A 13,226-nucleotide genomic window follows, 5' to 3' on the forward strand; every position below is an offset into this window, starting at 1 on the left:
TGAGGGTAAGCCATGACCCTGAAAGATTTTACTAGCATGAAGAGGAGGTAGAGTCATTAGGTTTCAGGGTTAACATCAAATACAAATGACTGGATATAGATCAAATCTACCTTAGAGAAACTGCTTCAGGCAGATATTATGTTAATTAGGCACACTCCATGCTTGAAAGTTTTCTTTGAAACTACATGAAACTACATCAATGAAAAGGGGAAAAATCTATGGTGTTTTTTTGTTTTGTTTTGTTTTTTCTGCAGATGGGGAGGAAGTGCTTTTGGACTCTGCAGGCAATTTACAAGCTCAGTATGAAGGTGGCATAAGTGCCGGGTTTGTCTGCTCTCTTAGACAAAAATAGTCATGAGCTTCTAAATTGTCATATAATCTCACAGAGTGAAAACAAGAAGGTCAGGTACTGTCCTTCCCAGTCTAGAAGCAGAAGATGTTTATTTAAGCATATCTGTCCAGGGCACTTATTTGGGTGAGCGCCATTTTGAGGTCCTTAATTTCTTACATGCAACATATGGGAAAATTTGAAGGAGGTTTCAGGTTTGCTCAGGGCCAGGTATGGAGGATGCTTGTTCTCAACTGAGTTTTGCAGAGGGATGCATGTTCCTGCTCATCAAGGGGAACTGGCTTGCAGAAAAAAAGAAAAAAAAAAAAAAAAAAAAGCTACCAGTTTACTCTTTTGCATAGTGATGAAAACTGTCCCTGCTTCCATGCTCATTAAAGATACCAATAGGTGCCGTTCCTTGAGGACTGCCTGCACGTAAGTGGTTTTCTCTGACTCACAGCCTCCGTGTAGACTGCTCACTTCAAGTTTGTCTGTTTTACCCCACTCACTGCTTTCCCATTCTATCAGCACAGGATAAACTTAATATTTAGGTCAAAGGAAAAGTTCACTTAGCAGCAATTAACATGTCAGGCTTTTAAGTTACAAGTCAGAGCAAAAACCAAAATAAAATAAACAGAAAGAATATGACAAAAAGAAATATAAAAAACCTAGGAATGGGGTTCCCATCTTGCTATAGAGATCTTGCCTAGATCTCTGAAATGGCTGAGCTGTGACAGGTAGCCAGATAGGGTTCATACAAGCACACTGCCTTGAGCTGGCTTCCTCCATTGCAGACAGGAATCACAAAGTTGGCAACAGCCAACGAGTCTGTATGTGTAAGACACAGCACAGCCCTAGCCTTGTCCCTCTGATCAGGTATGTTGCTGGTTACTGCTTTCTCAGCTAGAAATATTTTCGCCATCTCAGCCACCAGAGTTGAAGATGCTAAGATCACAACAACTCTCTCATGCCTTTGAGTGCTACCCTTATGCTTGAATTCTAAGAACCCGTCTGGAAAATTGTTGGCTGATCCCCTGTGCATCTGTTTTGGTCTGTGCAGAGAAAGCTCTTTTGCTTTTCTTTCTTTCTTCAAAATGCTCCCTAAACAAACAGTCTGAGGTTTGCTCCCAATTCAGATGTAGATTCCAGGTTGATGAGTTATGGAAACTGATGATTCTGCAATCTAAAAGAGTGTTTCTCTGCTTAATTCATGCCTAGTTAGCTAAATGGCACATGATCCATGTAATGGAACTGCTGTCTGTTTCTAAGACCGGCAGTTTGTTTCCAGTAAGCCTGCCGGTTAATTTTCTCCGCCCAGTCTGGACTGTTTAATTTATAAATTACATTAAATAAAACTAAAATCCTGTTGGGGCTACTAATATATCATTCATTAAATATTATGTAAAACAGCGAAGATACACATTTTCTGTTCAGCCCAGACACGTTGCTAACTCCCTGCAGAGCCCACGTGCGCTATCTCCGGATGCAGGCACGCTGCTGAGGTTCCCCTGAGAACAGCCCTGAGTCCTCCCACCAGCTGTCGGCGTGCTGGGCTCCCTCCAGCACACCTGAGCAGCCAGCTCCAGGTTGCTTGCTCTGCTCTGTGCTCCAGCACCTCCGACTGAAATGGGCCTGTGTGCACCCATGATTTCCTAAGGTTCAGGCTTCTTTGCTCTGCCAACTTGACACAGAATCCCCAGAGTGTCATTAAGCCTCTACTCTGAACAGATCCGAGATGCGTCTCCAATCACGCTCCCTGCTTTCCTGCTTTCCCCCCACAGGGGAACCTGCATGAAAAGCGGAAAACTTCACGAAGTGAAATGGAGCTCATCTTCATCTATCCAGGTAACCTCTGCCGTCCTGTCAAACAGTGCAGCTGCCAGGGAAGAACAACTGGAGCGATGCAGGAGTGAAGGAGAGCAGAGAACCCAACAAGGGAAATAAGCAAACCTTAGTGCAGAAAGTTTATGTTGTTATTTCTGACGTGTGTTTTGCACAAAGACACATTGTACATTTAGCACAAGTCCCCGGGACCCTAATGAGCTCCTAATGTACCCCATACTTCAAGGTTTTTCCAAAGAGGCCAGTAACATAGCAACAGCAGCAAATCCTTGACAGGAATAATCAGTATTTGTGCTGCAACTCTAGGCTTCCCCTCTCTCCTCCACTAAAGAAGGTATGTTTGGCTGGGATTTCTGCTCTGCTTTCTCATTATTCTTACTGCTCTTATGAACTTTGTTTTTTTTTGTTAATCCTTTCTGTTTGGTAAAGCAAAAAATAAAAATGCCACAGGTGACTGGCAGTGAGCAGAGCTCACTTGTGCTAGCAACATCCTCCCATGAAGAGTTTTATCTGGGGATGCCATGGGCAAGCAGAGCTTTGCACAAAGACTGACTTTCATGTGGCACCAAACAGGAGATACACCAAGGCTGGTGGTGGGTCCCTGGGGCTGTCAGCTCCTGCAAAGAGCCAGGAGGAGATGAGTGACGAGAGTCCTCTGCTTTGTTCATGGTGGTCAGCTAGGAGAATCTAAGTCACTGAACTCCAGAAACACTCTCTAAAAAAGCACAGAGAAAATATTGTCAACTGACTGTGCTTCTTGAGGCCGCAGGTGCCAATAGGCTCCAGGTCCTTTTCAGGCAAGCTCAACATTCCCCTCAGAGGGATGCCATTTGGTGTCATTACAAACCACATCCATTCCTTGCCCACAACTTCTGCCTGTGGTGTCTTGCCCACTCCTATCTTCTGTTTTCACTTTTGTTTTTCTTCTACTTGTCATTTTATTACTGCATTTGGAACGAGGCTACTTTCCATCTTAAGCAAAGAACACAAAGAGATCACATGGTAAGAGAGAGCTGAGAGAACAAGACATTTTGGAGTACCTCTTTGGCCTCACAACTTCAGTATATTAGATGTGATACTCACCAAAAACATCTCTGTAATTGTTACTGATGTATAAAAATGAAACGTGCTGTCCAGCATTACAAAGGCAGAAGACAACCTGTCTTGAAATAATATCTGCGTTTCCTGCAAACATTCCTTAACCACTCTAATGTAAAACTGCTCAAGATATAACATCCAGTTTTGAACTAAAAGTCACTAAACAGTTATTCTGTAGTTTGGCTAGTATACTTTAAGCAACCAAAAGGTCAAAAGCATGAATACTGCAGGTCTTAGTGTAACTGGAATTTTTCAGGCAAAGCCTATCAATATTTTTTCCCCATAAAGCTAGAAGAATGATGGCTTGATGATAGTGAAATATAGCATTTGACAAGGACTTCTCGACCCTTTAAGATGTTTAAGAATGGTCAACTCATTCTAAGAATGTCTCTGATATTAAAAAAGAATAGCACCATAGCTGCCACTCTTTCATCTAGTGTCTAGCAAGAGAGGCATGCTTGGCTTATACATTCACCTTGTGAATGTCATAGAAGTCAGAGAAATAAATATAATTCCAACCACTTAGAGCCAACCAATCTTAGTCACAAAATATCAACAGACTGAGCATGGAAAATGAGTGAAGAAACCTTTGCCAGGAGGAGGCAAAGACTTTCTTTTAGGTGGCTGTCCAAGCAGTAAATTGGAAGAATATTGTGAGCTAATTCAGCTGTAACACTCCTGAAAAAAAAACCTACAAGAATTCCTCTGCATCCAAAGCATGCTTACCACCATGCAGCAAAGCATCCACCCACAGGTCCACTAGCACTCTCCACGCCAAATATATCTGAAACTTGACACAGTATAGAGTCACCTATGTGGTTTTCTGCATTGTGTTGCACAGACCCACTCCAGCACTGTGAAGTAACAAGACAGGTCTAAGGCAGGATACACGGATTTTATCTGCTATTATAAGGAAAGTGTGATCAAAATCCATCACTGTATTTCAATTACCCCAAACTGTCATCCTAGAATCAAAGATAAAGGAGGGTTACGTGGAAACTCTTGACCTCTGGGAGAAACCTACTGGAACCACACGAAAACATCACGGTGAGTTGTTCTCACTTGTTTTTCATTTCACATGTGGCAAAGCAAGGTAAAACCTGGAGCTGCCCATGCTGCAACTTGGCCTACAGCAGCAGTCAGTTAGGTCTCCATGAAGCGTGAGGGGATCATTAACAGCGTCACTTTCTCTCTCAGCTAACCTGGCTTTACCCAACCAGAAATGTCTGCAGGAAAAATCTGAAAAACCCATTAATGGGGATAATGATGCTTACCTCCTGCATAAAGTGCTTGGAGATTTGTGGAGGGAAAACATTTTATACAGGGTAGATATTTATTAAATCCTTTTAGTTTCCTGTGTCAATGATTCCTGCACTCGGACATAATGCCCACCACTGTTAGAGGCTATTGCATCTCTGGATTGTATCAACAAGTCCATACAGGATGATTTAAGACCTATGGCTGTCACGTCTATCCTACAGATGAGATGCAGATCTCCTAGTTGGTCTATGCCCACACCTTAATGAATGCTTATTTTTTCTCTCATCTTTCAAAATGTGTCACTTTACATCATCAAAGGAAACACACAGGTGATTGTTCTTCGGGTGAAATCCATGCTCCTTGAACTGAATGGCTACATCTGTCTGATCTAAAGAGGGCTGGGATTTTATTCTGTATCTGAAATTCTCTTCCATATGAAAAAACATAGTTTGTTGATTTTTTGTTCTATCTGAGTTGGAGAAATCTTAAAGCTAAGCGTTGAAAAAGACTGCTAAAAAGTTGTGACACTGTCCTCGCCTGGGACCAGCTGCCCCAATTCTGGTAACCAAATAATCTGCTTATTTGACATTTCAGGGGTCTCAGTATGCTCTCCTGTGATAGATCTCTTCCTCCTCCTTGAATAAAGCTCACTAAAATATTTGACCTTTTCCAGTCTTTAGAGTTTCATTGTGTTTTTAAAAAGGAAAGAAAAGCAAAAAAGAACCATCTGCTGAAAAGAGAATTTTCTCATTTGGAGAATACATTCCCATTTAGCACAAAGAAATCGGGCTCAGAGAGGCCCGTGCTTATGATTTCCAATTCAGGACAGTGTGCTATAAAAGTGACTTCATTCCTAAATGTACGAGCATCTCCCCAGAGGAAGATCCTAAATCAGAAAGGAGCACAAGGGATCAGTTGGCGAATCATTACCTCATCTGGAAACTAAAGTTCACTGTCTGGTTTCTATCAAGAGTGAAAATGAATTCAGAAGGTTTCACCCTAGACCCTTCACAAAACTTGCTGCAGAGCTCAGCATAAGTTTCAGTCACTAATCAGGAAGCATCCAAGCCTGCAATATTAAAAGGGAAGTGCAAGGCACAACAGAAATGCCAAGAATGAACCGGTGAGGGGAGTGATGGGAACCAGGGGAGGATGAATTATTAGAGTAGGACATGCCACAGGGTCAGCAGTAAGGTGTATTTAGCAGAGTGGTATGTATGCATGAAACTTGCGCTGTGCTAGCCTTTAGCCTGCAATAGCTGTCTCTCACTTTTTATGAGCACAGAATTCACTAAGCCCAGAGAGATAAAACTGGTGAATTAAAAAGCAGTTCTTCTTGTTTGGTTTTGAGGCAGGATATAAAACACGGGTCTTGCTGGAGCTCCATGGAGGTATGCATGTCAGCATTGGCGCCATTTTGCTACCCCACCAAACTGCTAATAGGCACTGGAATCCATTTCCATCCTCTTGATATGCAGAAAGATGACAAGGTGTGTACAACATGGAAGAGGGCACAGGGACTACATCAGATAAGAGATTCCGAGAAAGCAGCCCAAAATGCAAGAACCTCTAGGCACAACATAGGAGACCCAAAATAGGTAACCCAATAGCTCTATTTGATGTGGCAGCAATTAAAGACCTAAGAGTAAGATGTAAAATGCTGCTTGAGTTCTCAAGTATCATGCTGCCTGAATCCGAGACGTTTTTCAAGGACCATCTCTCGTGTTAATCCTGTATTGAGATACATTATTCTAAATTCTTTAGATTCTAATGCTCTTACAGTAGGACACTTCTAGAAACAGGAGTTACATCAATAAGGAGGATCATTATTTCAATTAATTTCAGTGAAAGACAATTGAAACAGAATGTAACATCAAATTCCCATCTGCTCACCACAAAGCACTAAGCCTGTCCTAAAACAAAACTAAAAATAGATACCTGTTCAGGCTGAAGCAGTCTTGATTACAAGATGGAGAAGGGAAGTAGAATATATTCTTGAAATGCCACAAGCTTCTCCTTCATTCTGGGTTGTTTTTCAGAGCATATTCTTAAGCTGAGAAGGGCTATTTTCCATTTTGTTGCTTTGTGATTAAGTGGAACAAGTGCCTTTACTCTCAATGGTTAATTAGAAATACCTGCTACATAGATGTATCTTTTTCCAGTCCCTTGCTTCTTAGCAAATAAAAAATCTATTTTGGCTTCCCTGGACTGACCCTTTAATTGAACTAACATGGGTTTTGTTGCTGTTCTTTGTTTTTAAATAAGCAATTTTGTACTTGCAGATTTTAATTTCCCACATGGCAAAACACTTCTGAATACTGCCAAGTCCCAGGCATTGAGGCTACATATTTCAGAGGGAAGCATGAGGTTATACTGAAAAAAAACCTTTTCTGTACATCCCTGGAGCTGTGTGCCATGGCCAGAGCGACCTAACGGGGCACATGGGAAGACATGGCCAAGGCCTTGGTGATTGCTGTGAAACACTGATGCCAGGCACATGATATGTGGGGAATGGAGTGGGCAGTAGTGTTGGAGAACTTGTGCTGGGTCTGGAGTGCTGCTGATGCACATGCTGCAGGTGAGGATGGCTCATTGTGATGACTCAGCAATGGATTATGACATCTGGGTGAGACAGGTGCTGAAGTTCCCTAGTGAAGGTTGAGTGAAGATGATGCTTTGCAACGTGACCAAGTGATGGTTTGTAACATCCCCAGGTGATGGATTGTGTCTGTGTGGCCAACGCTGCTTTAATATGGTTGCAGCAGCTCAGCTCAGCAGTTTCTGCCTGCCCTCCAACTGAGCATATGAGAGGACTGGAGTGTGGACTGGATGAGCCTTAGTGCTTTAATGTGCTCTGGTTGCTGCTACTGCAGCTCTCAGTACCCATCTCAGAGCCACTCGTGCTACTTGACCCTACTGAGATCAGGCAGCTGGGACATCCCAAGGAGGGATGAGCAGCACAGCCGCACATAAACATGCTGGTGTACAGCATCATCTAGCCCCTACTCCTCATTGGCTTGGAGGAAGAGATCCTGATAGAAATCCTGGATTTTGACTTGGACAGCAACACGGCGCTATTCATACACCTATTCATCACATTCACCGTGCAGAGGTGCAGCAGAGGGAGCTCACTGTCTGCTGGGCCTCAACATCCCTTCTGTTGCTGGGGCACAGGAAGCCAACCCTGCATCAGAGCCCAGAGCTGCCCCACAAGAGGGGCCGACTGGTGCAAGCCCTTTCATGAACACAGAGCCAAGGCTATCAAGAGCAGTGCCCTTTCTCTGCTTCCCCACACCCAATTTAAATAAATAAATAAATAAAAACAGAAAAAAGTTATCATCATGCATCCCTGCTGACCAGCCCTTTTCCATGACACTCTGTTGGTTTCACATCAGAGATCATCTCGATGTGGCTGTGGTAATCTTGTCATTAATTCCATTATTAAAATTATTGGGACAAGAGATTAGGAGCCTACCACCTGCATAAAGCCCAACATATTTTTCTCTGTCTCTCTCAGAAAACAATTATATGTACATAGGCTTCCACTCAACATTCACCAGAAGAATAGTCATTTCTTGATAGAGTATTAAATGGTGGATTTTTGCCTATTATCTTCACCATTGTGCTGCAGAGGGAAAAATCTCTGCCACCTAAGCTGGAAATTTAATGACAGTTTTATGTGTTTATTACTCTTGTTTTTTTGCCAGGTTTGTTAGGCAGGGAGTAGGTAACAACTTGCAATCTTGTCCACTGGCATGTACACGCACATTAATGGGCCAGATGGAGCTGCAGTGATTTTAGCAGCTGAGGGCCTGGGTTATTATTTTTACACAGGTCAGGGGAGATGGGGATCAAAGACCTAATTTAATATAACTTTAGAACCACAGTCTTCACTAAATTGGACACAGGATTCAAAGTAAAGAAGAAAGAACGTCTGGCTCCTCTTCTTGGCTCTGCTGCTGATATGGTTTGTAATTGTAAGCAGTTCTATTTATGCCATCTGCAACATGACTGTAATGTTTCTCCCCGCCTCTGTATAGGGTTCAGAGACGGAGATGCATAAATCAGCTAGACATGTGCATAGTCAAGCAAGAAAAAGAAAAAATAAGCCCCACTGCCACCACAAAGTGCCTGTTAGAACTGAGCAATATTGCCTTAATTCTCTACTTGTGTATGCGTTTTTTTAATCACTGCCTTAAACAACCAGCAGGAATGATTTTTCAAATGTATCTGATGTTTTTTCCTAAAACTTCAAATGTGTAACTGCCCTTTCCACGAGTTTCTTTTTTCTTTTTGTTTGACAGTTGTGCTTATTTTTATTATACTTGTATGCTTGACTGTAATAATTGACAGATTTTAACAGTAAATTACCTTCTTTTTAAGGGATGTATTATAATAATTTTGCCTGCACTGTGCATTATATTTTAAACAAAAGATTTAGTTTCTTTTTTTTTTTTTCCCTGGAGACTACAAACACTTCTGAGTAGTAATTTATTACCGTAGATTTTCACAATAGCAATTTATTACTGTAGAATTTCACAAGCTACCAGCTAGATTAACAGATGCACAGAGTTGTATTAAGTGTGTATGGTTTGTGACATCTTGCCAACCTTTTTGTGCAGAAGCATAAACTGATTTGAGCCTTACATGCAATTTGTTATCAAACTCTATCAACAAACTCTAGCCAGCTTTTATCTATGTGTGCGATACATCCAAACCACAGCAAAACAACATCAACTATTTCTTTTCAAATTGCTAGTAATATTCTGTTTCTTTGCATCCCCTGAATCATAGATTTCAGCCCTGGGGCTCAATACGCATTGCCGAAGCTATCTGCATTCACAGGTTTCCAAAGTTTCTCTTACTGCTACTTTCAACAAATTAATGCAGTTTTATCCAAAAACTTGTCCTTGCTTCTGTCCCCCATCCTCAGTCCTCTTGACACTGAGGGTAAGAAGGAGAGAGGTGAGGCTTCTCTAAATGTATTGCAAGCAAGAAGCCTGTGACAAATTTGAAGTAGCCTGAAATAATTTGTGCACACAGCATGAAAGACTGATTATCTTTATGACATTTTCTGAATGCATATGTTGATTTAACTCGAAGATGGCTGTTTCTAGGAAGGGAAAGGTAATACGGTAGATGAGGTGACTTAACCTCAAATACCAAAGGATTATGCAGGGACTGTTATACTTGGTCCTGGCTGACCCTCAGCTCATGCTGGTCTCAGTCAATTTCTTTAAGCATAATAAAATCTTTAGCAGAGTAAGATCCATCACAGCAGAAGCAGACTGCAATTCACCAAAAAGAGGAAGACAATTTTCTTGATAAAAGGAGCAGACTTCAGAATCTGTCATAAGACAGGTTTTCTGAAGTCCCCTTTATAAGACACATGATGTCAGGTTAGACAAATTCATATAAAAAGCTCATGAATTACAATCTTTTTTTTCGCAAAATGTTTTGTTCACTTGTATAAGTGCACAAGATTTTTGCTTAAAGAGGCTAGGACATAACTATGAACAGAACGGAATCCAAAAACTCCCTAGGTTACACAATTATCATAGGCCAGAGCCTGGTTTCATAGTGGTAAAATCAGCAGCTAGGAGACAATAAAAGATTGATACGTGAAATTTTAGACTGAAGGAGTTTTAGATCAGAAAAGGAATAGAAATGTAACAAGTCCTAGAAGAGGCAGTCAAATGCAGACAGCCTTCCAGCAATGGTCTCTCGAAGAGCAGTTTTTTACATTTAAGTGCTGCGCTAAACCATGGAAATCCAATGCATTTAATTGTATTAAATGCCAGTAGCAAAATCACTCTGGAATACATAGATGGAGAAAAATGTCAAGATATATGGCCATGTTTTTTGAGATTATCAGCTAAAAGTGATATGGACAGCAATGAGAAGAAGACTTTACCTGGGTTTGTCGTAAGTTGATTTTGCAACCTATCTGCAAAACTCCATAGGCGTTAGAACATACATGCTTTTCACTATAATACCTCTTCATCTATGATGCATTGTTCAGATGCTTTTCTCATAAGAAACCATCATTAAGCTCTGTTTGTTTGAAACAACCAGAATACTGAACAGCTGCAAGATCCTACACATTTGTCAAAGCCCACAGAAAAAAATATGAATGCCTTGTGTGGTGTTACTTGAGAATGGATATGTTATTATACTGCCTTTAAGGGCTTTATTATAATGCATGTTTACAAGAAAGGCGAGTTTAAACTAAATATTCATTCTTAATTTGTGAATTTCATCTAAGCTAAGCTGCAAAATGTTAAAAATGTGCAAATGCTGCCATTTCTTTCAGCGATCATTTAGGTAGATCTAATTTATATACCTGATGTGCACAATGGTAGGTGACACGAGCCCTCTAGCAGGAAAATAAGAACTAGGCAAATCCTAAGATGTCTGTAAGGTTGAAGAAAAAAAGCATCCCGCTACTTTATTTTCCAACCTCTTGATAGTTTTTAGCTGCCTTGCTTGACTCTGCGTTGTGCAAACTGAATTCACTGTGTCCTTATCAGATAGCAGATGCATTATATTGCCACTTATAACTGTTTCCTGGCCAAGTTAGAACAACATACAGGCAGTAAATGGGATCTCAGAAAAAAAAAAAAAAAGAAAAAAAAGAAAAAAAATAGCTTATACAAACTAGTTATTCTGTCTGGCAAAGGTGCCCTTGACACTGCTATACTTCTACTGCATCACTCAGACCTACACTCTCGGAAAACTGAGGCAGGTTTTCTCACATTACTGTCACACTGCATGTCATAAAGCTTGAAGTGGAAAGATCTTCTGTAGATCCGACAGTCACCAGCACTTGCCATTCTCCACACATATGTGTTAGTATAACTTCATAGAAATGGATTCAGCTCACACCTTCTCCCTGAATCTTCAGTATTTATTTTGACTCTTTATGTTAATAAATAAATAAAATCCAGAGCCTTAGTTGCAGTATAAAACAGCACAATTCACTGCTGGGGTATAGAATTGATATAGTAGATATTTCTCATTTATTAGCCTCATTCCTCTGCCTAGTCTCCTACAGTAATGCTATTATTTCCCATGAGAGTCACACGAGATTTTTCTCTTGCTTGCTTTGTACGTGTCTTTGTATGTGTGCTTATTTATTTAATAGGCATTTTCCCCCTTTATCTGCTACTTACTTAGAGCTTTCGCTGTACCCATTTGATCTGAATACATTGGCTATGTGTGGCCTGTTTCAACCAGACCTGTTCTTAATGGTGTATTTACACCGGGTTTTCATACAATACCGAAGAGATCCATAACCAAAGTGATTTAGAAGATGATTTCAATGTTCCTTTCCCCAGAACTGCTCTCTCTTTCTCAACAAGTAGGAAATGACACTGAGGGGAAAGGATTCGCTTGCAACTCTGCTGTAAAAGCACTTTTCTCTTCTTCAAAGCAACCTCCCTGAGGGGGGAAAAAATTAAACCACGTTCTCAGAACAGGTACTTACTTTAAGAATAGGCCTTTCTGGCTCCTGGCAGAAACACAGCACTACTTCACGGGCTGCCTTTACTATCAGCACAGATGCCTCCCTCACCTGCTTCACTTTTGGGAAACATGGTTGCTTGATGTGCAGCAGCTTTTCTGTTTTCTGGCCCTGTCCTGGGGGGCTCGGAGGAAGCATTCCAAGGAGGTCCGGTCAAGGCCCCACTGCTGTCCCCTTGGCCACTACTGCTGCCTCAGTATCAACTTGAGTAAAATTTGAGTGAAAACGTCAACATTTTCATGTAGTTCTGTTCGATGTAAAGGCCACTGTAAGCAAATGGGTTTATAGACTTTCATAGCAGTGATGGATCATCACACAGTTCTGCAAACTGGTGAACTGAGATGGCGTAGGCCTCTAAGAACCAAACTGCTCTACAATCCCAGCAAAAAAACCTGCTTAGACAACCGCCCTGAAGACTCAGCTCTGACAGGACTCAGAGCAGTGCTGAGTGGGAAGCGTTTATTGCAGAATCCTTGCTCCAGCCTTGCTGAAAAGGCCAAGCACTTTGTCTTTACCTCCGTGCCTTTCAGAGGCACTCAGGTCTGAATCACGGAGATTTATTTTAACTTTCTATTTACAGCATTCGGTAACATCACGCCTTTTGTCAAGACGTTGTTATTGTTTTCAGTAATGAAGAAAGACTTAAAAACTATTCTCAGCCCTGAACACAACCAAGATGTTCTCAAGGGAGCCTTCTATTCTTTTTAATTTAGAAAAAAGAAATGAAAATGCCATAGATGTCTGCCTAGGAGAAGCGTATAGTCTAACGTAAAGTTTTCCCCTCTTTCCTACTTCAAAGGAAGCATTCAGTCAATCAGAAATAACATTTGGCGTTTACACAGTAACCCAGCAAGAGCTCCAGACTTGCTCCTCCTCCACCTGAGAGCCTGTGGCCAAAGCCTCCTCCTCTGTGGAGAGCAGGCGGTCATCACCCCACTGAAGCTGGAAAATGTGGAAAGCCTTCCCAGATGGAGCTGTAACCCAATATGCACTGCTCTCATCAGTGCTCAGCATTCACGTCTGGCTTTTCAAGTCTGGCTTTTCCTGGTACTGTGCTTTGAACCAGCAAAAAGTGACCACCAGCCAGGCAGTTTTCCTTCACCTAACAGGAAAATACATAGATAATGGGAAATGTATGGGCACTCGACATCTAGATGGTGCCTGATTCCTATTGGC

This window comes from Tetrao urogallus (genome assembly GCF_951394365.1).
Source record: "Tetrao urogallus genome assembly, chromosome: 1".
In the NCBI taxonomy this organism is placed as follows: domain Eukaryota; kingdom Metazoa; phylum Chordata; class Aves; order Galliformes; family Phasianidae; genus Tetrao; species Tetrao urogallus.